This window comes from Tenrec ecaudatus, chromosome 1 (assembly GCF_050624435.1).
Source record: "Tenrec ecaudatus isolate mTenEca1 chromosome 1, mTenEca1.hap1, whole genome shotgun sequence".
In the NCBI taxonomy this organism is placed as follows: Eukaryota; Metazoa; Chordata; class Mammalia; order Afrosoricida; family Tenrecidae; genus Tenrec; species Tenrec ecaudatus.
This window is the reverse complement of record NC_134530.1, coordinates 236,544,375-236,568,840: the sequence shown is the minus strand read 5'-3', so window position 1 is coordinate 236,568,840 and position 24,466 is coordinate 236,544,375. Positions and strand designations below refer to the sequence as shown.

General features: G+C 40.6%; 1 protein-coding gene and 1 pseudogene across 1 annotated transcript in view; both read left to right on the top strand.

The window, feature by feature from the left end:
* Nucleotides 1-24,466, top strand: part of USH2A (usherin) — a 987,589-nt gene that overhangs the window by 346,946 nt on the left and 616,177 nt on the right. The window lies entirely within an intron of this gene.
* Nucleotides 13,136-13,742, top strand: LOC142429651 (actin-related protein 2/3 complex subunit 5 pseudogene; annotated as a pseudogene).

Genomic DNA, 24,466 nt, shown 5'->3' with positions numbered 1-24,466 from the left:
CTTAAGAAATCTTAATTTTTGAATTTAAATTATATAACTATAATAATTTGCAAGACCAAGCTTAGAGAGTAATCTGAAAAAATATGTATATATACTCTCCCAAATTGCCCTTGAACATAAAGACAATTATATAATTGAAGTAAATAGCAGATTTCACCTCTTCTTACTTCCCTGTTTCCACGGTCCAGGGATCAAACCTGCCTTCACCCTAGATTCTTCATTATCCTATTCTGTATTCAACTGTTCCTCATTCCGCCCTGGGCACTCCCTTAGATTAGAAGAGTCATTGAAATGGCCATCAAAATCTCACAGACAGTACTTATAATTAGATGGGTTTATTTTTTTATTTCTACAAGCATTTTATTAGGGGCTCATACAACTCCTATCACAATCCATGCATACATCAATTGTGTAAAGAACATTTGTACATTCGTTGCCCTCATCATTCTCAAAATATTTGCTCTCCACTTAAGCCCCTGGCATCAGCCCTCATTTCCCCCCTCCCTCCCCGCCCCCCTTCCTCATGAACCCTTTATAATTTATAAATTATTATTTTGTCATATCTTACACTGTCTGACGTCTCCCTTCACCCAGGGAGGGGATTATATGTAGATCGTTGTAATTAGTTCCCCCTTTCCAACCCACCCTCCCTCCACCCTCCCAGTATCGCCACTCACACCACTGGTCCTGAAGGGATCATCCATCCTGGATTCCCTGTGTTCCCAGTTCCTATCTGTACCAGTGTCCATCCTCTGGTCTAGCCGGATTTGTAAGGTAGAATTGGGATCATAATAGTGGGGGTGGGGAGGAAGCATTTAGGAACTGGAGGAAAGTTGTATGTTTCTCAGTGGGTTTATTAAGAGAGTTAACAGGTTACCACAAAATAGAGTGAGTAAACAGTAAAGATACAGTCCTGGATCTGGAACAACACACTCCTCAGCTAGCAGCTAACGCTCTTAGTCTTCAACCTCTGAGTCATATGGCCTTTGCTTTGGCCTCTTGGGGCCAAGAAGCTAGCCCACGGCTTTGTCTCGCGGTCTCATATTCTTCACGCTGCCCCTGTGCTCGGTTCCCGGCCTCCATGTAGCAGCCTCTGCTCTTTGTCTAGTGGACTTAGCAAAATGCCACATTCTGAGAGCCAAGAGAGTGGAAACTAAAACTAACCAGTCCCTTCTATCAGTGTTGCACCCTATCTGCGTAGTTCCATTTGGTAGCAATTATAGAGACATGGATTGAAGAGCCATATTAATAAATTTCATTCCACCATATTAATCAAGTAATCATTAATTTAAATATAAATATATGTGTGTATCTGTATAGGCATATATAGATGTATATATGCACATATATGTCTATATAGATATACACACAGTAAGTATAGCCATATATATGCAGGTTTCAAAAAGGTCAAGGAGAAATTGAATCAACAGATGAACAAAATTTTCTATGAACTTTTTGAAGCCCTCTCATATGTGAGTATATATGGAATCCTGTTCCCTCAGGTAAACTGTCAACAAAAGTCAGCAGTTTGTAAGTCAGTTCCAGCCACTCCTTAGGAGAAGGATGTGCAGTATCTGTATATATATATATATATATGTATATATATATATGTATATATATATATATATATATATATATATATACCGATTTCAACACTGGAAACCATGTTCTGTCCTTGGGGTCTCGGTCAGTTGGAATAGGCTTAGGAACAGTGGGGCTTAGTGGGCTTGTGTTGTGAAATCTGTGAGAGCTAGAAATCAATGTGATGCTTTGCTTTTCCAGGTCTTGCAAGTTTTCTGCCTTTAACATATAAGGTCTTTTGTCTTTTAAACTCTCATTTTAGTGGAAAATATTTGTGTTTTCTTTCTCTGGTAGATTTCTGCCTTACACAAGCTCTAAGTCTTGTAGAAATAAATTGAAATTATATGTATATACCAACACCAAATTCAGAGCCATTGAATCGATGCTGACTCATAGCAACTCACATCCTGGTATAAACTTAACAAGAGCTCATCAGAATTTATTCAAGAAAAAAGCACGAAAAAGTATTTTAATGCTTATATTTTCAAAATTAATGAGTTAAGTAGTAGTTATGAAAGAGAAATGAAGAATATAGAGATGAGGACTACATTGTCAGATGTGGAAATATTACGTTACAATAATACTATGGTATTCTACTACTACTATATTAAGATATCTGTGAAACAAAGTAGGAAGCACAGAACTTGTTATGATAGAACATATTTTCATATAGTAAAGGTAGGATTCTGTTATTAAACATATTCAGAGAGTATTTTTGAGACTCTATTAGATAGCAGACATTGTTTATGATGCTGCAAATATAGAGTTAAAAAGCAAAGTTTATGGGGCAAGGGATGCATTATCAATTAAATGTTTAAATAATTACAGAAAAATGGAGATATTGTTATCTTATATTGTATGCCAAAATAATTTTCACACAAAAGAGCTCTTCACTATAAAATATAGGAAATAAATATAATGATAAGTGAATAACATATTTTGAATTGGAGAAACTTAAGTGTGAAAGTCACAGAACACACAATTTCAGAAAAAAAGTTTGAAAACAAAATATATAACATTTTGGAGATAATATTAAAAAGACAATCTTATTTTAAATAGTGACTACTCTTATGGGACAATACAATAATCCCTTAACACATAATGGATTCATATACAAATTAATAATAAAAATGAACAACTCAACTTTTAAAAACTGGCACAGAGATTAGTAGTACCAAAAGAAGAATTACAATGAAAAAGTTAAATTCATGGTTTATCTAGAAATGCAAACTGAAACTAGAATAAGGTTTCAATTTTGATATAATACTAAATAGGCAGTTGAATCCACATTCATTTGATTGTGGATTGAATGTGGCTCAATGCTCACAGACGTGATAGTCAAGAAATCCAACGCTGTAGTTATTGTATTGGACCGGTGTGCTGTACAGGCCTGTTAAAGTGTTAAAGGCCACAGTGTGCTTGACCCAAAAGCTTCATCTGCATGTGAAGGCTGGACTCTGCCTCAAGAAGACCTTCAGAGGAACGGATGCACTTGAAATACGGTGCTGAGGAAGAATAGTGAAAGACCACCAACTGCCGGAAGAACCAACAGACCTGTTTTCGAGAAAGTACAATTTAATGCTCCTTTGATGCCAGGGTGGTGAGACTTTGTCTCCCGTTCCATGTTATCAGGGAGATCCGTCTTCAGGAAAGGGCATCATCATAAAGTAGAAGGACGGTGGAACAAAAGGAAAGCTCTCCAAGAAAGGGTTGACACAGTGACTGCAGCAATGGCCTTAACGGTGGGGAGGCTGGCACAGGATGAGCAGTGTGTCCTTGTGTTGCACACAGGGTTGGCACCTAATGCAAACACTCCTAAATAGTGTCTCCCCCCAAATGCCAGGTCCGATTTCCAAATGCTGATAATATTTTGCCTGATAAGGGCTATACATTTATGCATAACCTATAGAAAGTGAAGAAACTATGAAGTCTCTTGAAATGGAATCTGGAATGAGAAATAAGATGAAATTACCACTTCTTTTTTTTTTCAGTTTTTTTTTTAACAATTTATTGGGGCTGATACAATTCTTTTCACAGTTCATACATATACATACATCAATTGTATAAAGCACATCTGTACAGTCTTTGCCCTAATCATTTTTTTCTCCTCTTTTCTTCTTTTACATTTTATTAGGGACTCCAACAACTCTTACCACAATCCATACATATACATACATCAATTGTATAAAGCACACCCATACATTCCCTGTCCCAATCATTCTCAAGGCATTTGCTCTTCACTTAAGCCCCTTGCATCAGGTCCTCTTTTTTTTTCCCCCCTCCCTCCCTTTCCCCCCCCCCCCATATGCCCTTGGTAATTTATACCTCGTTATTTTGTCATATCTTGCCCTATTCGGGGTCTCCCTTCCCCCCTTCTCTGCTGTCCCTCTCCCAGGGAAGAGGTCACATGTGGCTCCTTGTAATCAGTTCCCCCTTTCCAACCCACTCACCCTCCACTCTCCCAGCATCGTCCCTCACGCCCTTGGTCCTGGAGGTATCATCCACCCTGGATTCCCTGTATCTCCAACCCTCATATGTACCAGTGCACAGCCTCTGTCCTATCCAGCCCTGCAAGGTAGAATTCGGATCATGGTAGTTGGGGGGAGGAAGCATCCAGGATCTGGGGGAAAGCTGTGTTCTTCATCGATACTACCTCACACCCTAATTAACCCATCTCCTCTCCTAAGCCCCTCTATGAGGGGATCTCCATTGGCCGACACTTGGGCCTTGGGTCTCCACTCTGCACTTCCCCCTTCATTTAATATAATATATATATACACATACATATATACATATACACATAAATACACATACATACACACACTTATATCTTTTTTTTTTTTTTGCATGATGCCTTATATCTGGTCCCTTGGGCACCTCGTGATCGCACTGGCCGGTGTGCTTCTTCCATGTGGGCTTATGAAATTACCACTTCTTTAACCCATAAATTTATTTTCCTTATGATTTAGAGATCTCCTCATCCAATACCTCCATTTACAGTTGAGGAATGGGAGGTCAACTCTCCTTAAGCAATGAAAGCCCTGGCATGTATTTTGGTTTTCACAGAAGAAATACCCAACCAGTATCTACGAGATACTACCTTTGGGTTGGAGATTGTTAAGAATGATTAGAGGGCTGCGGTGTTCAGTGTTTGAATTCTTGTTTTTCAAGCAGGAGACTGATTGCAATATGAGGCAATGCACCTCCAAGCGTTACCACCGCTGGCCTGTCAGTGAGCGTTGCTATAATGCTGGACATGTTTCTGTGGAATTTCCAGAGTAGGAGGATACAGGCTTGCTGATTTACTTTCAAAGAACCCGGTCAGTACACACCCTAAGGATTTTGATGATCGAATCTCCACTGATCACAGGAATGGTGCAGAAGCAGACAGCATTTCCGTCCCCATTGCAGTGGTGACCAGGTGTCAGAGGCTGACCCAAGGCATTCAGCTGCATGCAGTAACAACTGTAGGTCCTGCTCTTGCTGACATTCAGGCATTTTTACTGTCCCTGGTAAGCAAAGTGGTATTATTTTAAAAGATTAAAGAGAAGACCCTTTATTTTGTAAAAATTAGGATTAATTGCAGTTTGCTAAGACTTCCTATGCTCAAGTTCTGTAAGAATCCAATTGTAATGAAAAACTATTTAAAATCCCATGTTCTTTCTTTTGAACTTCACAGTTTTTCATCCTCGGCTATACTTTCAATGAAAGTTTTGTCATGCAGATCTAAAGTTCCCAAATGGTCAGTAGCTGCTGAAACATTTAATTAAAAATGTAAAGAAATCATATATATTAAATAAGTAAGATTATTTAAGCATTATTATGTTAATTAAGAACTAGCCATTTGGGGATTCATTACAGATCATTTTGTAGTATTTTCTGACTGGTTTTTAATTGTTATTTTGTCAAGGGTGGTCAATGATTTTTTTTCCTACTGTATTTGTAGGGCTGGTTAATCATAAATATTTTATGAATGGAGACATATCTAGCACCACCTAATGGCAGTCGAGTAAAAGTAAAGAGCTTTTCCAATTTAGAAATTGATCTGTATAATTCAAATTGAGCCTTACAGCCAGAGTTGCCTTTATATGAAAGTGAACTTTGACTTTCCTTGATGCACCAAACAAATAGCTAGACCTTCATCTGTAAGCAATTGAGATTGAATGGGAATGAATTGGAAAGGATATTAAATAATGAGACCAAAGGCTTCTGTTGCCTTTGTGAGAGCAAGGATAAGAACATATCTATGTAATATAATATACTAATTTATGTGAAGATTTTCCACTTTCCAATATATTGAGAATCTAACCCCCATATATGATTTAATTTCCTGAAGCTGTATTGACATTTTTACCCTCAACTATTTTTGTAATCTGCTAGCCTAATGAAGAACCTTTAATCTCAGATAGATTTGAAAAGAAAATCAAAAGTAAGATTATCTTTCTAATTGGACTGTTGTAATTCTCTGTTGCAACGGTTCTCTACCTGTGGGTGGTGACCCCTTTGGGGGTCGAATGATCCTTTCACAGGGGTCGCCTAAGACCATCGGAAAACACATACTTCCGATGGTCTTAGGAACCGAGACAGGGCTTCTCTGTCCATCTCCAAGCGGGTCTGCCCACATGCAGAGATGCCCACATAGGAGTACCCGGGGTGAAGACTGGCACCTATGCTACCTAATGCTTCAAGACAAAATTTCATTGATTTGTCATTAGAAATAAATATTTCACAATATATAATGATATATTGTTTTTGTGATGAATCACGGGGCTTTAATTATGTTCAATTTGTAACAATGAAAATATATCCTGCATATCAGATACTTACATTATGATTCATAACAGTAGCAAAATTACAGTGATGAAGTAACAACGAAAATGATTTTATGGTTGGGGGTCACCACCACATGAGGAACTGTATTAAGGGGTTGTGGCATTAGGAAAGCTGAGAACCACTAGTCTATTCCATATGGATCAAACAGCATGGTTTAGATAGATGATAATTAACACTCTTTTTCAGACCACACCTATTTATTTTACTTGTTTCCTAGAAGGGCTTGGTACAGTGTTATCTGACATATCCTCAGCCTTGGGCCCAATAGGCTTTATTATGTTGTGTATCTGAAGGAGAGTTTAGTGATAGTTTTAGGTACTGACACTGTGGTAGTTACATAATTTCATGTGAACTTGAAGGATACATAAAAGATAAGGGGTGGAGTCTAGTCTGTCAATCAAGACAGCCTGATGACAATTCCTTGTGGGTGTGGCCTTCTCATAAGAAAGGCTCTGGGAATCCCCTTCTGCCCTCACTTTCCTGCCGACAGACCCTGATTGCTGCCAGAGCCTGGGAGTTACATCCATTGCCATCAAATCCACAGAATTGTATGCCCACCGCTGGCTGCTGATATTCCTGCATTCTGCATCATTGTACGTGGCTTTGTGATTCTGAAGAGGGACTGATGGACTGGTATTGGGTAGCTGGACTTAAACTGGACTGGGCTGGGATATTTTCTTGATATACAATTACTTCATAATATAAAGGTTTTTTTTAACTCATATATGAGTATCACTGATATTGTTTCTCTAGTCAATGCAGCCTAACACAGATCCCTTTAAGACTTAACACTTTGTTTTGCCATTTTCCATTAAGGTACAAAGAGAAGTTTCCCCTCACCCTTTCTATGTACATTTACCTATATCTTTCACTTGGCTTTTGATATCTATTCCTTTCCATATCTTCCTACATTTCTAAAAATTAGTAGAAAAAAAAGGTGAGGAGATGCTACAGAACAAAAGCAATTCACGAAACAAATTGGGAAGTAGACAAACTATCAGGCCTTTCACAAAAGAATTACACCGGACTTTTGCAAACATTGATCTCTCTATGCCTTCAGTTCATTGTTTCATCTGGTACATATACTGCATTCTTCAAACTCCAACGAAGTCATTACAACTTCTGTAATTTATTTTCTCCAGGCTAGTCTGCCCTCACTTGAAAACAGTGAATATATTGCTCTATTTAATACCTGAATTACACATCACTTTTTTTTTCTGTCAATGAAGCACATGCTAGCCACAAACGCCAGAGTCCACGCAATACCCTCACATTCCCCTGTTGACTCTATTTTCTTTTCTGGGTTCAATAATTCACTCACAATGTAACTCACAAACGAATGGACCTCAATTATTCCAAGCATTATTTCTCAGACCACGTGGAAACACCACCTTACTTTAGGTGAAGCTAAAGATTTTACCTCTTCAAGGCAGAATAAATATGAGGCATAATGATTGTTGGTATTATTGTTAAGCACTGTCAGATTGTTTGCACACACAGAGACCAATGTGTAAGAGAATGGAACACCCGGCAGTCCTGTGCATTCTCACAGTCATCACTGCATTTAAGTCCCTCGTCGCAGCACCGTCAATGCAGCTCAGTGCAGGTTGTCTTCTTTTTCATGAACCTTCTGCTTTACAAATCATGATGCCCTTCTCCAGGGATCATTCCTCCTGATAACACGTCTACAGCAAGAGAGACAAAGTCTCTCTAGACTTTCTGTGAAGGTGCCTTTCGATTACACTTCTTCTAAGACAGTGTTTTGGTGTTGTTGTCCTTTGGCAATACATGGAGTATTCAATATTCTTCACAAATACCAGAATTCAAAAGCATCGATTGTTCTTTACTGATTTTCCAATTTCGTAGGCATATCAGGCTATTGGAGATCTCATGCTTAAATATTAACATATGGTTCTCCTTAGTTCTCTTATTTTAAAGTCGTTTGCAGCAGATGTTCCTAATGGGAACCTTGGACTTCTAGACTAACGCTTCCAAGGGCATTGTTTGGGGATCCAAGTAAAATGAAACCCTGACCACGTCAAGTGTTCTTCATCGTGGCTTTGTTTATTGGTACGCCTGTGAGGGTTCTGTTTTAAAGTGAGTTAGAATCCATACTAAAGTATTTAGGCCTTGACCATCATCAATTAGTGCTTCTGGCCTGTGCGTTCTGCAAGCAACGTTGTGTCATTTGCATTTGGCAGTCTAGTCATGATCTTTTCCCTGCTCCTCAGGCCATGTTCTTCTTCATGTAGCAGGACTTCTCAGATTCGTTGTCTAACATGCATACTAAATACACATAACTTTCCCTAATTTTGAACGTATAGTGCCCCCTTGTTTTGGTCGAATGGGTATCTATTGGTCTGTATGAAGGTTCCATACGAACACATGTAAGTGTCCCAGAATTCCCATTGTTTGCAATATTAGCCATAATCTACATAATTGCTAGTCAATAACACACAGGTAAATATCATTCTGGAATTCTCTGCTTTTAACCAAGAACCAATAAGGCATCAGCAATGATATACCTAGTTCTATATTTTCTTGAATCTAGTTCAAAACACAATCAGTTTTCTGTTAAAGTTCCACTGCTACAGTTTTAAAATGATCTTGAGTCATATTCTGTGCCTCTGATATTAGTGCTACGGTTTGGTAATTTCTGTGTTCTCTTGTCTAACTTTTCTTTAAATTGGACATTACTATGGACCTCTTATCGATGGATGGCCAGGACCTTCCCGTCTATAGGCATAGCCCTGTAAGCATTTCATTATTGCATCCCATTTGTTGAAATATCTCAACTGTGAGTACTTAGTTCCTGGAGCTTGGCAGTTTGTCAATGCCTTTGGTTAAGCATGTATTTTTTTTTTAATTCCATTGGTTCTTAATCATTTGCTAGCTTCTAAAATGGTTTACCCCACTAGTCTGTCATTTTATTGTCCTGTGGTTGCTTGTGATGCTGAAAGCTATGTCACTTGTATTTCACTCAAAGTGAACACATTTCAGCAGAGCTGGCAGAAAAATAACACACTACAAAGAACAAGTAGATTATTTACTTCAGAAGAATACACCATCGAAAATCTAATGGGTAGCATCAAAACATTGTCATATGCTGAAAACCTAATGAATAGACGTATAACACTGTTAGAGACCATGCCAGAAGATGAATCCTTCAGGTTGAAAGGCACTCAAAATATGATTGAGGAAAAGCTGCTTTCTTAAGGTAGAGTTGGCCATGGTGATGTGGGTCGAATAAAGCCTTTGGTGTGGGTGAAATAAAGCCTCTACCGGTCATTTCTGGATAGAGCGTGAATAAAATGAGAAAAAAAATCTGGAAAATGATATTAACAGTCAGACTTTACAATGCACAATTATGAATCTAGGAAAATTGGAAGTCATTGAAAATTTAAGGGACCACTTAAAAATCAATAGAATAGGCATTCTTGTTGCAGGTGGGTGCAATCGATTCAGACCTGACACAGCGATCCTGTGCACACGGAATGGAACGCTGCAAGACCTTGCGCCATCCTCACATTGGCCCTGTGCCTAAGCTCCTTGTCAGCCCTTCTCACTGAGGGCCTTCTTTGTCTTCGCTGCCCCTCCACTTTACCACGCATGATGTCCGCCTCAAGGTGTTTGTCTCCACTGACAATACATCCAACTATATAAGGCCAAGTCTGGTCATATTTGCCCCTGAGGAGCTCTCTGGCTCTACTTCTCCAAAGACAGATTTGTTCTCCTTTTAGCAATCCATGTCATTTTCATTACCTTCTGAAGAACCACATTCAAATGCAATTCTTTATTGGTCTTCTTTATTCAATGTCCAACTTTCACATGCATATGAGGCAAGGAAAATACCATGGCTTGGGTCAGGTGCAAGTCATCAAAGTAACCGTAATCCTTTGCCCTTTGTTCTCAAAGTGACCTTGTTCCTCCAAGTAACATCTTTGCTTTTCCATACTCTAAAGAGATCTTGTGTAGCAGATTTAAATAACGCAACCTATCTTTTGATCTCGTGACTGTTGCTGCCAGGAACATTGATTCTAGATCCAAGCATGACAAACACTTGACAATTTCAACCTTTTCTCCATTTACCTTCATATTGATTATTGGTCCAGTTTGAGGATTTTGGTTTTCATCACAATGGATTTCATCCATATTGAAAGCTTCAACTCTTGATATTTACTAGCAAGTGCTTCAAGCCCTCCTCACTTTCAGCAAGCCAGGTGCATATCTCAGGTGGGTAGTACGCATCCTTCCAATCCTGCATTATATTGTAACACTCTGAGTTACAATCATTAGCAGATGTTTGCATTTTTATCTCCTTACCTTGATGCTTGCCCCAGCAGCAAATGAAGATCCCATAGGCTCCACTTCCATCGGTTTTCCCCCAACTCGTGAAACCATGGTCAACACTACTCTAAGAAATCAGTTCCTCCTCAGTTATATTTGAGCCTTCTATGACCCCAGGTCCCATCCTCGGGCACTAACTCTGACACTCTTCTGCTTCCATTCATTTGGCCTTCACTATCTGACAATGTGCCAAGGCTATGTATACGGTTTTCAGTGGCAACTTCCTCTGAAGTGAAGTGGGGAGCTGAGTCCTTCTCAGTTGTCTGTTCCTCAAATCAACACAAATATTATTAAGTTGTATGCACCAACTATTTTAGCTAATGATGCCAAAATTGAAGACTCTACCAACATCTTCAGTCTAAAATGTACCAAACATTCAATTACGATGCATTGATAATAGTTAGTGATTGTAGTGCAAAGTGAGAAAGAAGGAACAGTAGGTGGAAAATATGATGTCAATAGTTGATAAACATAACTGGAGATCACATGATAGAATTTTGCAAGACCAAGTACTTCTTCATCACTAATATCTTTTATTCTACAACTCAAAAGACAACTATAGATGTGGGTTTTTCTTTATGGAATATACAGAAAATTTCCTGGCCTATATCTGTGGAAAGATATGTTCAATATTAGAGAGGCTTAATATTATCAGCTAAAATACAACAAGGGGAACAGGCCATCAGTTGTTTATATGTAAGTTCAGTTTGATGCTGAAGAAAATGAAAACTAGTCTATGAAAACCAAAGTACAACCTTGATCAGTGGACAGACCTGGAATTATGTATGTTTTTTTCTTCTTTTTTTCCCAATCATTTGTTTTCTATTTGTTTGGTCTATGCCGTTGTTGGTATGCTTACTTACATCAGACAGGCATGGGAAGCATGCTCAAGGAGAAAGCAACAGGACCAACAATCCCAAGGGAACCTTTGGGGAAAAGGGGATGGGGGAAGGGTGCGGTGGGCAAACAACACCACAGACAGAGGAACAACTAGGGAATAAAAATCAACAACAATGAGGACATAGAGATCCTGGGGGTGCTGGCACAACAGCAATCTAGCTGAGATGAAGCACTATGAGGCAGATGTAGGATGAGCATGATGGTGGGGCAGAAGGAAGGTAAAGGGAAACAGGAATGATCTATGAAGCAAAGTTATGGATAGAGATATAAGCATAGGTATGTCCATATGTAAATACATTAATCCATAAAAATAGAAGTATAGGCTTATGTACATATATTTATATGGCAACACACTAAGGTAGTAGATGGACTTTGGACCTCTGCTCATACCATCTCTTAATACAAGAACACTTAGTTCTAACACATTGGCAATCTGAGATGCTCACCCTCCTGGTACAATTGCTGAAGACAAAATTGGTGCATAAGCAAATGTAATGAAGAAGGCAGATGGTACCTGGCTATTAAAAGATATAGCATCTGGGGTCATAACGGCTCGAAGTTAAACAAGCAGCTACGCTGCAGAGAAACAACAAGCCCACATAGAAGAGGCATGCCAACCTATGCAATCATGAGGTGTCATAGGGACCAGGTAAGAGGTATCAGAAGACCCCCAACAAACAAACAAACAAAACCATATGGTTGCAAATGAGGGTGGTCAGAGGAGAGACCCAAAGCCCATCTGTAGACCATGGAACATCCCCCACAGAGCAGTTACAGGGAAGAGATGAGTCAACCAGGGAGCAATAAAGCACAGATGAAACACATAATATTCTTCTGGTTCCTTGAGACTTCCTCACACCCCACTCCCATGCCCTAGTGCTGCCTCTCATCTGACTAGACTGTAGCATGTACACAGGTATAGAAAAGAGATAAGAACTCATGACACATGCAACCCAGGAGCAGGAATGGGAATAGCTAGGTAGGTGGGAATAGCTAGGTAGGGAGAAGGAGAAGTGGGGGAAGAGGGGAGGAAGGGGAAACCGATCATAATGATTGACACACAACCACACTTACAGAAACAACAGAAGAACAACAGAAACCATGGAGGGAGGGAGACAGTGGTCAGTGTGAGATAAGAAAATAATAATTTATAATCTATCAAGCGGTCATGAGGGAGGGGGAAATGGAGCTGACACCAAAGGCTCGATAGAAAGTAGTTTTCTAGAAAAGAATGATGACAACATATGCGCAAAAAATGCCTGATGCAATTGATGCATGGATTGTAATAAGAATCGTACGAGATCTCAATAAAAGCATACAAAAATACAACCTTGAGTATTGTGGTAGTGACATTCAAATATGTATAAGAAAGAGCTTTATATCACGGATCATTATATATCGAGGGACGTGGAGGCACCTGCCAGGCTGAGGCCACTGTAGGAGACCGGGGCAGCCCCCGAGGGGAAGATCCGGGATGTGGAGGAACACGGTGTCGTGGGCCCCTTCCGGAAGGTGGACGTGGATGAGTACGATGAGAACAAGTTCATTATGAGGAAGAGGGGCGAGGTGGACTCCTGCCTGCGGCAAGGAAGCATGGCCGCTGCTCTGCAGGCCGCGCTGAACCCCCATCAACACCCGGAGCCAGGCGGTCAAGGGTGGAGCAGGCAGCCTTGTCTTGAAGGTGCTCATTTCTTTGAAGGCTAACGGTATGGAAAAGGCAGTTCGGTCTCTGGACAAGCCCGGTGTGGCTCTCCTAGTGAAGAATATTTATGAAGGCTTTGAGAGCCCCACCCCCCCCTCCCCCGAGCTGTGCTGTGGTCGTGCAGGGGCGTGAAAAGGCACCGGCTGTTGCCCGGCTCGGGTCCATGCTCCGAGTCTTGACTGCCCGGAAAAACGGTATAGCCCAGCCAGCCCTGGGCACTGGCCCACGGGTGCGAGCTGCTGGTACCAAGACCAAAACCACCAAATGCCCCCGCTGCCCGCTGGGCAGCTTCTGTGCCCGTGTCTCACCTCTGCCTTCTCGCACCTCCCTTCGCCTTCCCTCTCTAAAGATGGAAATCACACTCGCCGGCTCTTCTTGAAAACGGAGATGACGCAGAGGAAAGGTTCTCGCAGCGGAACTGTTTCATGCTTCTCAAAACTGTATCTACCAGTCTGCTGGCAGTCTCGGTTACACTCAGGTTGAAATGCACAATTTTTAACCCCTATTGGCTGGGTTTTGTTTGGGTTTTAATTTAGTACTGAGAGATTTTTTTTTAATTTTAACAATTTATTAGGGGCTCATACAATTCTTATCACAGTTCATACATATACATACATCAATTGTATAAAGCACATCTGTACAGTCTTTGCCCTAATCATTTTTTCTCCTCTTTTCTTCTTTTACATTTTATTAGGGACTCATACAACTCTTATCACCATCCATACATATACATACATCAATTGTATAAAGCACATCCATACATTCCCTGCCCCAATCATTCTCAAGGCATTTGCTCTCCACTTAAGCCCCTTGCATCAGGTCCTCTTTTTTTTTTCCCCTCCCTCCCTTTCCCCCCTCCCTCATGTGCCCTTGGTAATTTATACCTCGTTATTTTGTCATATCTTGCCCTATCCGGAGTCTCCCTTCCCCCTTTCTCTGCTGTCCCTCTCCCAGGGAAGAGGTCACATGTGGATCCTTGTAATCAGTTCCCCCTTTCCAACCCACTCACCCTCCACTCTCCCAGCATCGTCCCTCACACCCTTGGTCCTGAAGGTATCATCCACCCTGGATTCCCTGTACCTCCAGCCCTCATATGTACCAGTGTACAGCCTCTGCCCTATCCAGCCCCGCAAGGTAGAATTCGGATCATGGTAGTTGGGGGGAGGAAGCATCCAGGATCTGGTGGAAAGCTGTGTTCTTCATCGGTACTACCTCGCACCCTAATTAACCCATCTCCTCTCCTAAACGCCTGTATGAGGGGATCTTCATTGGCCGACACTTGGGCCTTGGGTCTCCACTCTGCACTTCCCCCTTCATTTAATATGGTATATATATATATATATACATATACATATACACATATATACACATACATACACACACTTATATCGTTGTTGTTTTTTTTTTTTTTGCATGATGCCTTTTACCTGGTTCCTTGGCACCTCGTGATCGCACTGGCCGGTGTGCTTCTTCCATGTGGGTGCATAAGCAAATGTGGTGAAGAAAGCTGATGGTGCCCGGCTATCAAAAGAGATAGTGTCTGGGGTCTTAAAGGCTTGAAGGTGAACAAGCGGCCATCAAGCTCAGAAGCAAAAAAAGTCCACATGGAAAAAGTACTGAGAGATTTTATCTGAATTTCAGGCCAGCGTTTTAACTCATAGCTAGCCACACAGTGATACACACACGCATGCGCGCGCGAATGACTGGCAGCTTTTACCACTGCAAAACTGGCCCCAAATCCCCCCAATTTAAGCAAATTGTATTTTTGGAACAGGTGGTGGGTGAGCACCACTACCACGTTCCAGCCGTGCCTGGTCACCTAAGGACGATCTGTGCGGCCGTTTAAATGTGCTGCTGCTTGTCAGCATCCAGGACTCACGGTTTCTCAGTTTCTTTGTGGTCACCCATGGTCCAGAGCAAGAACTCTTGCTCTATACAAATGAATCCATTAAATAAAGAGCCTATATAGCATGAATTAAAAAAGAAGAATTATATATCAAGAAAACATCGGAGCTCAGTCCAACAGAAGTCCATAAGTCTCATCCTTGTTCATAAATCTCTCTTCAGATTCATGAGCCACATGCACTCATGCAGAATGCAGGAAAGTCATAGGCCAGTGGGTGCAGAGCCACGTGAATCCAAAGTCAGTGGAAACCAGGCAGGACACCAGTGGCAGAGTCCCAACAAGCCTGAAGGATGAAGGAGCAGAGAGAGAGAGAGAGAGAGATAGACAGAGAGAGAAGGAGAGAGAGAGAGAGAGAGAGAGAGAGAGAGAGAGAGAGAGAGAGAGAGAGAGAGAGAGAGAGAGAGAGAAAAGCTCCCAGTTCTTCTGGTTAAAAGAATTCCACAGCCCTAAGGAGGCATCATCAGGACATGACCTGATGACAGATTGGATTCAACTCGTACACTTTTATACATCTTCAAGTTGACATAAAACCATCTAACTACCTCATGTATATCTCACCTGAATTTCAAGAACAGATATAACACCGTGAATGCTAATTAAGGAACAAATGATGAGCTATGGGAGAACATCAACGATATCATTTATGAAAAAAGCAAAAAGACCATTAAGAAGGCAGGAAAGAAAGAAGAGATCAAAGCAGATGTCAAAAGAGTCTCTGAAACTTGCACTTAAGTTACAGTTGCGGAAACTCGCAGGGACCAATTCTACCCAGTCCTATAGGATCACTATGAGTCAACAGTGAATTTGGCTTGTTGTTGTTGGTCTTTGTTTGTTTGTTGAGGGGCATGGCTTGGGGAGTTAGGGGGAAATTTGGAACTAACATCAGTATGAGAACAAAAATAAATGTTCTGAAATTGAGTAATGGAGACACATGGAAGAAATGATCCATCAAAAAGATAAACAGAAAATTTCAAAGGGCAGCTTGAAAAGACAAAGTCAAATATGAAATGTGTAAGGCCCCAGATTTAGAAAACCAAAAATGATAGTGGGGGGAGGGAAGGGGGGGACACATTGAACTAGAGAAAAGTTGTATGTTTCATTGTTGCTACACTTCACTCTAACTACGTCATCTGCTTCTGTCAGGAGATGTCCAGTTGCCTACAGATGGGCTTTGGGTCCCCAATCTCCACTCTACCTTATTCACAATGATATGATTTTGTGTTCTTTGATGCCTAATACTGGATCCCTTCGACACCTCATGATCACACAGCGTGGTGTGCTTCTTCCATGTAGACTTTGTTGCTTCTGAGCTAGATGACCGCTTGTTTACCGTCAAGCTTCTAAGACCCCAGACACTATATCTTTTGATAGCCATGCACCATCAGTTTTCCTCACCACATTTGATTATGCACACATTTCTCTTCAGTGCTTGCGCTGGGAAGGTAAGCATTATGGAATGCCAGAAACATAACTTTCCTCTAGTTCTTAAATGCTCCTTGCCCCCGCTACATCCCCACACTCCACTATCATGATCTCAATTCTACCTTACAAATCCGGTAGACCAAAGGATGTACACTGGTACAGATAGGAACCAGAAACACAGGGAATCCAGGATGGATGAGCCCTTCAGGACCAGTGACGAGAGTGGCAATACCAGGAGGGTGGAGGGAGGGTAGGGGAGAAAGGGTGAACCAATTAAAAGGATCTACATATAACCTCCCTGGGGAACGGACAACAGAAAAGTGGGTGAAGTGAGACATCAGACAGTGTAAGATATGACAAAATAATAATAATTTATAAATTATTAAGGGTTCGAGAGGGAGGGAGGGAAGAGCGGGAAGAGCAGGGGGGAAATGAGGAGCTGATACCAAGGGCTCAAGTAGAAAGCAAATGTTTTGAAAATGATGATGCCAAAAAATGTACAAATGTGCTTGACACAATGGATGGATGTATGGATTGTGATAAAAGTTTTATAAGCCGCCAATAAAATTATTTTTAAAACCCACCAAAAATTAAGAACCAAAACTGACAGAATAAAAAACAAAAATCTAAGCCTCAGATTGAAATATTGAAAAAATTTGTGGGCAAAATATGGCACATGAAATAAGCATCCAAGGAAGATGGAAGAATACAGAGTTGTTTTTTTACCAAAAAGTTGGCTGCTATTCTAAGAGATAGTGTCTGGGCCCTGGAGCCCGCGTGGTGTAAAAGTTATGTGTTATGCTTCAGTCCACGTGGTCTTCATCTCAAACTCACCAACAGATCTGAGGGGAGAAATGACTTTTTACTCCGGTAAAAAAGTTACAATCTCAGAACAGTCCCTTGAGGTGGGGTGTGGGGGACTCTATATGTCAGATTTATGAGAGTATATGATATCAGATTGATGAGAGTATATGATATCAGATTGATGAGAGTATATGAGCAAGAACCAATGAACCTGAAGGAAGCATAAGCTGCACTAAAAGCATGAGCCCAAAACAAGACTCCACGAATTGATGGCATACTAATTGAAGTGTTTCAACTAGCTGATGGAGTACTGCATATGAAATCTAGGATAGGTAACTCTGTAGAGACGATAGCTGTATTAATAATTACCTTGGGGCATGGCCTGTTTATATAGTGGTTACACATTGGGCTTCTCATTGAAGTGTCAGCAGTTCAAAACCACCAGCTGCTCCATAGGAGAAAAACAGGGCTTTCTATTCTCATAAATAGTCACAGTCTCAGAAACTTGCAGGGACAAGTTCTACTCTGTCCTAGGGTCACTGTGAGTTGGCATCCTCGTGACGGCAGTGAGTGAGGTTTACTTTTTTGAAGGAGCATGACTGGGGAAAACGGGCAGATAACTACAGTGAGTGTCAGAAAGAAGAAAATGTTCCCAAATTGATTGTGGTGAAGAGTGTACAACTCTTCTTAATTCGGTTGAATTATTTCCTTGTATGATATGTGAGTTACACGTTAAAAATTATTTGCAAAGAAAGGCAGTTTTGTGAACACAATAAGGGCATACTGCATGGCCTAAAACAAGGAGAGGTGGGGTTCAGGGTGGCATCCTCTCACCATACTTACTGAACTGTATGCTGAGCACATCATCAGAGAATCTGGCTTATGACTAAGAAGAATGAGGCTTTTTATTTCTGGAGAAGTGGCTAGTGGGTTTGAACCAACAACCTCTCAGTGGTCCAATGCTTCCCCAATAGTGCCACCAAGGCAAAGATACTCAAGTGGAAATTTGACCAACTGTTGGAAACGGAGTTTGGAGTAGTTGGGGATCGAAGTGCTTCTGTGGCTCCAGGCTTAAGTGGTGCCCATTCTTCTGTTTTAATGCTCTTCTTGTTTTTACTTCCATCCCACCAGCTTCTCGCAATGAGAAGAGAAGGAAAAAATAAATTCTTCCTAGAGAAGAAAGAGGAGAAGTAACCATTTTGAAATGCACACAAGGGGAAAGTAGTTATTTTGACAGGTGCTCAAAATGTTCTCTCTACACAGATCTGCCTTCCAAAGATGTTATTTTACCAGAGGATTATCTCATCTGGAGAATCCCACACCTCGCCAGCCTTTCTGACTTCCCTAAGAGGAGAGAGAAAAATAGCTTAGAAACCCATTTGAAGATTTCAGGGCAGTGTCCCAAATCCAAGAAAAACTGAGATTCAATCATAAGATTATAGTGTTTCCTCTGCTTAACACTTTACCACGGGCTTCAACATAGTAACAGTGGATTAATTTAGAGAGCTATACGGTGCACACTGTATTTAAGAAGTTCTTAGCCCAAGGATCACGGCAGTGGAAATTAAGTCACTCACTAGAGGAAGTGAAACTCTTTGGCACAATATCAATAGCATGTAATAAAACACAAAGTCCAACTATGAACCAGATTAACATAAATTTGCCTCAAAAAGTCTAACTCAATTCCTAATACATCAATGACCCAATATATCATGTCTGACTTCCAATTTTTTAAAAAATTATATAGGATGCTTAAAGGGGAGGAAACACACATGTACACTCTGATGAAGCAATGCAAACAGCAAACTCAGTTAAGACACAGATTTTTGACTTAGTAGATAGGAAATTACAAATAGCTATCATCCTTGAGCATGCTTCAATAAGTTCATGGAAAATTGGAATGAAAAGCAACTGGGCTTTCCCACATACTTTTTCAAGCCCCATAGTGTATTCCAGGCCCTATGGGAAAGAGATGAGAAAATTTTTAACAATGAATCAAAGATAAGTCATAAAAACCACAAACATCATAACAGGAGGGCAATCCCTTTGGTTGGCTCATCCGAGAACTTGAAAAAATATTAGACATCATCATTACACTTGAATATCAGTCTACGGAAATCCCCCTAACAAAAATGTGAAGAGAAAATAAATGAGTATTTCAAATATATAGGACACAAAAAGATGTTACTTTTATGAAGTAGAGATAGCAAAAGAAGAAACAGAGCAGGAGAAAAAAAGTTGAGGCTGTATGCTCCCATAAAAGATTTAATGTAAAGCCTCCGAAACCCTGTAAAGCGTTGCTATAAATTGAAATAGACTTAATGGCAGTCCCTTTTCCCTCTAGTTCTTGACACTAATTGTGTCCTTGAATCTATGATTTTGTTCACGTCTTTGCTGGGGGTGGAGAGAAACCAATGGTTGTTCATCTCATAGTCACTCCGAAGCTTTCAAGACTCCCATCTTCAAAGTAGGATGTAGAACATTCTCTTTACAGACTGGGTTAGGCCCGTTGGCCTAGGTGTCCCCTTGAGCCACAGGATGAGTGACTCACTCCCTGCAGATGTCCGATTATGGCTAAGGTGTTTCCATACCTTTGCTCCCTGTATTCTCTATTCATGAATATATTCAGAGCACATATAAACGCATATTTGGAACTATCCTTTGTCAAATCTCAGTATATTTATGAGTGCAGTCCATCAGTGTTCCCACCCTTGTCCAATTTCAGTGTCTATGCATACACTTGGAGATTATTGCTTTCATTGTTTTAGCTGGATTATGTAAGTGATAATATTTATCTTTGTTTCTTTTAACTCTTTTGCTTCTCCTACTGCTTTCTTTGTCTTGATTATATTTGTGTAGATGTTCCAGCATTGTATATTGCCTCTCTTTTCACCCAATTCAATACCTGTCTACCCTGGAGTTTGTGGTTTACTCCCCCCTCCGCCTGCTCCTGTGTGTAAATCTCTCCTTAAATTTCTAGAGTAGTTGTACAGCACCGTGTTTGTTCTTTTGTGTTTGGCTAACTTCAGTCAGCACAGTGCCCCTAGGTTCATCCCTGTTGTGAAGTGTCAGGGATCTGTCATTATTCTTGAAGGCTTCCCAGTGTTCCATTGTGTGCGTGTATGGTAGTTTGTTTATACATTCATTCCTTGATGGCACTTCTTTGTTCTTTTGTGAATAATGCTGTGATGAATGTGGATGTGTACATATCTATTCATGGCATGGCTCTTGTTGCTCTAAAATATATACTAGTAGTTGGATTGCTGGATTATATATATATATATATATATATATATATAATTTTTATCTCCATTTTTTAAAATAAAAGTGTAATGCCTCTTTTCCAAAAAGGTTTCATTAAAGTCCTACCAGCAGTGTGTGAGGGTTCTGATGTGCCCACACGCTTGCCAACATTGTTGCGTTGTGCTTGAACATTGCTGCTTATGCAGGGCTGAGATGGTATTGATCTTTTGATTTGCATCTCTTTAATGGCTAATGATTGCAGGCACATCTTCATGTATTTGTTGACCAACTGAATGTTTTCTTTTGTGAAGTGTCTATTCATGCCCCCTGCTCATTTTTATTACACTTTTGTTTGATTTGTTATTAATATGGTAAGATTTTCCATAAAATTTATAGATTATTCTCTTATTTGATATGGCATTGCCAATCTACCCATATCCCACCCCATCAGTAATCTGAGAAAATGCATTGTAGTATTTCAATGTTTTAAAGTCGTTTGTCTCTTTATTTGTGATATAACATATAGACTACTTTGGAGAATGTTTCATGTGCATTGATAAAGTTATATATTGTGTAGTTGTTGGGTGGACTATCTGATGTCCTTATCAGTCAAGTTGGTTTGCTGTGTTATTTAGATCTTCTGCATCTTTGTTGAGTTACTTTAATCTTCATCAAAAGTGGTGTACTAAAGTCTCTTATATGTTGGGCTTTTAAATGTAAGGTCAGCCTTTTGAAAGCACCAGCTACTCTGTGAGAGAAAGACAAGGCTTTCTACTCTCATAAAGAATTACAGCCTTGGAAACCCCCGGGGCAGTTCTTCTCTGTATTGTAGAATCACCACAAGCCATAACCGACTCAATGGCAAGTTGATATTATTATTGTAGGGTTGTCTTTTTCTCTTTATAGTTGTATTAAATATTTGTTATGAATCTTGGTGTTTTTTCACTGACTGTGTTGATGTTTACAATGGATAAATTAGAATTAAAAAATGTTGAAAACATCTGCCCAAAAAGACATCCATTTTCTAAAAAAAATCATTTTATTGGGGGCTCTTACAGCTCTTATCACAATCCATACATACATCCATTGTGTCAAGCACATTTGTACATATGTTGCCATCATCATTCTCAAAAAATTTTCTTTCTACTTGAGTCCTTGGTATCAGCTCATTTTCCCCTGGCTCCTCCCCTCATGAACCTTGATAATTTAGAATTTTTTCATGTCTTACACTAACAGCTGTCTTCCTTCATCCATATTTCTGTTGTTTGTCCCCCTGGAAGGGGGGGTGTTATATGTCAATCATTGTGACTGAGTCCCCCTTTCTTCTCCCACCTTCCCCTTCCCCTGCTGGTATTACTATTCTCATTATTGGTCCTGAGGTGTTCATCTGTCTTGGATGCCCAGTGTTTCCAGCTCTTATCTGTACCAATGTACATGGCCTGGTCTAGCCATATTTGTAAGGTAGAATTGGGATCATGATAGTGAGGGGGCATTAAAGAATTAGAAGAAAGTTATATGTTTCATTGGTGCTATACTGCACCCAGACTGGCTCATCTCTTCCTTATGACCCTTCTATGAAGGGGTGTCCAATTGTCTACAGATGGGTTTTGGTCGCCTCTTCACCCTCCCCTTCATAGACATCACTCTTTTTTTTCTGGGTATTTGATGCCTGATACTTGATCCCATTGACACCCTCATGATCACACAGGCTGGTGTGTTTTTCACACCAGCTTTGTTGCTTTTCAGCTAGATGGTCATTTGTCTATCTTCAGTCTTTAAGACCCCTGATGCTATATGTTTTGATAGCTGGGCACCATCAGCTTTTTTCACTACATTTGCTTATGGACCCATTTAGTCTTCAGTGATTGTGTCAGGAAAGAGAGCATCACAGAATGCCGAATTATTAGAACAGAGTGTTCTTGTGTTGAGGGAGTACTTGAGTAGAGGCTTAATGTCTGCCTGCTGCCTTAATACTTAACATATAAATATATGTACATAGATCTATTTCTTTATTGTTATATATAAATATATTAAAATGTACTTGTCTGTATTTAGACCTCTATAAATGCCCCTTGCCTCCTAATTCTTTTCTCTATTACCTTTTACTTTCTTGCAAGAGGTACTCTTAAGAGAATGCAAAGTTGAACTCCAAAATGGGGTTCAATATTTGCAAATAAAAAACAAATAATGAAATTAGGCAATGGCAAAAGGTCAAATTCAACATGAGTCCATAGAGGAAAGTTCAAACAGCAGAATATGCACAAAGGGAAAAGGCCACGCAACCCTCAATTTCTGGGCTGTTACCAGGTTGAGGACCAGATAATCTGGCATGAGCCAGACCAAACCCCATAATTCATACATCATCAAAACCAGATGCAGATAACACCTGTGCTGAAAGGCATCCTGACCCGCCCCAATGGGCCTTTAAGGCCCATAGAGTGGTGGAAGAAGACAATTAACTGCAAAGGCACGAATCGATCCAAAGGTAGTATACTATTTATATATCCACAGAAAAGGGAGAGTGAGAGTAGACCTTATTCCGGGTGCCAATGCCTGATGGCAATGTTCCTGCTCCAAATAGCTCATTCCCAGAGATGGCTGCAGGGCCAGCCTCAGCTCAAGATGTGCCACCCTCTCCCTAGATGACAGCACTGCAGAGGACAGCCCTGAAGATACAGTTGGAGAGGACAGCCTGTCTGACCCCCACACAAGGGAACAAATCAAGAGGAAGTGCCACACACCAGTGACAGGAGTGAATCCATAAAATCCTTGAGGAATCCTGATTGTAGACTTCTGACTTTGTGGCAGCACTTGGCACCCCATCTGAATTGGTTGGGGATTGTTCATAAGGGGGCCAAACTGAATGTCTAATGGTGTAACTGTGGGTGTGAGGGAGACACTAGACTGCTCTATCTCTGATAGCAGGAATAGCAATGGGGACATTTAGGATGCTCACCTTTTGGAGATGCATGTTGAAGACTAAAAGGGTGTATACGTTGCTAGGCAAGTGGTATCTCTGTGTAACAGAGAGAGTGTCATTGCTCTATGTCAGGATCCCTGCTAGTCTTGTGGCTATGTATGTATGTATGTATGTATGTATGTATGTATGTATGTATCTATCTATCTATCTATCTATCTATCTATCTATCTAGTTTTTATCTATGCAAGATAGGCAGGATAGACAAACTTATGGAGACAGCAACTGGTCCAACAGTCCCTGGGGGGGGCATGTGAGGGGTGGATGGAAATAAGCGGTGAGTCAATAATGGTGGGTGCAATAGCTATATAATTGTTTATCAATCTGAGAGGATTAAGAGTGAAAGACTGGAGTCTAGCCTGTCAATTAGGTCATAACCAGTGAGGCCTCTGTGTGGGCATGGCCTTCTCCTGAGGATTCTGGGAACTCCTGTCTTCCTCTTTGGAGACAGGAGACACTCTCTCTTGGCTCACTTTCTGTGAGACATTTCTGAGGTGAAGCCACATGAAGCTACCCTCAGTAGTCAGGGTTTCAGAGCTGAAGGAACCACATGGAGACCCTTGCACACTCTGAGATGCCTTTACTGCCACTGGATCCACAAGACTTTTCACCTACTGGCCTGTGATATTCCTGTATTCGGCATCATTGCATGTGTTCTGTAAGTCTGAAGAGGAATTTGTAGACTGATACTGGACATATGGGCTAATATTGGACTCATGGGTTTGGACTGGACTGGGCTGGGATGCTTTCT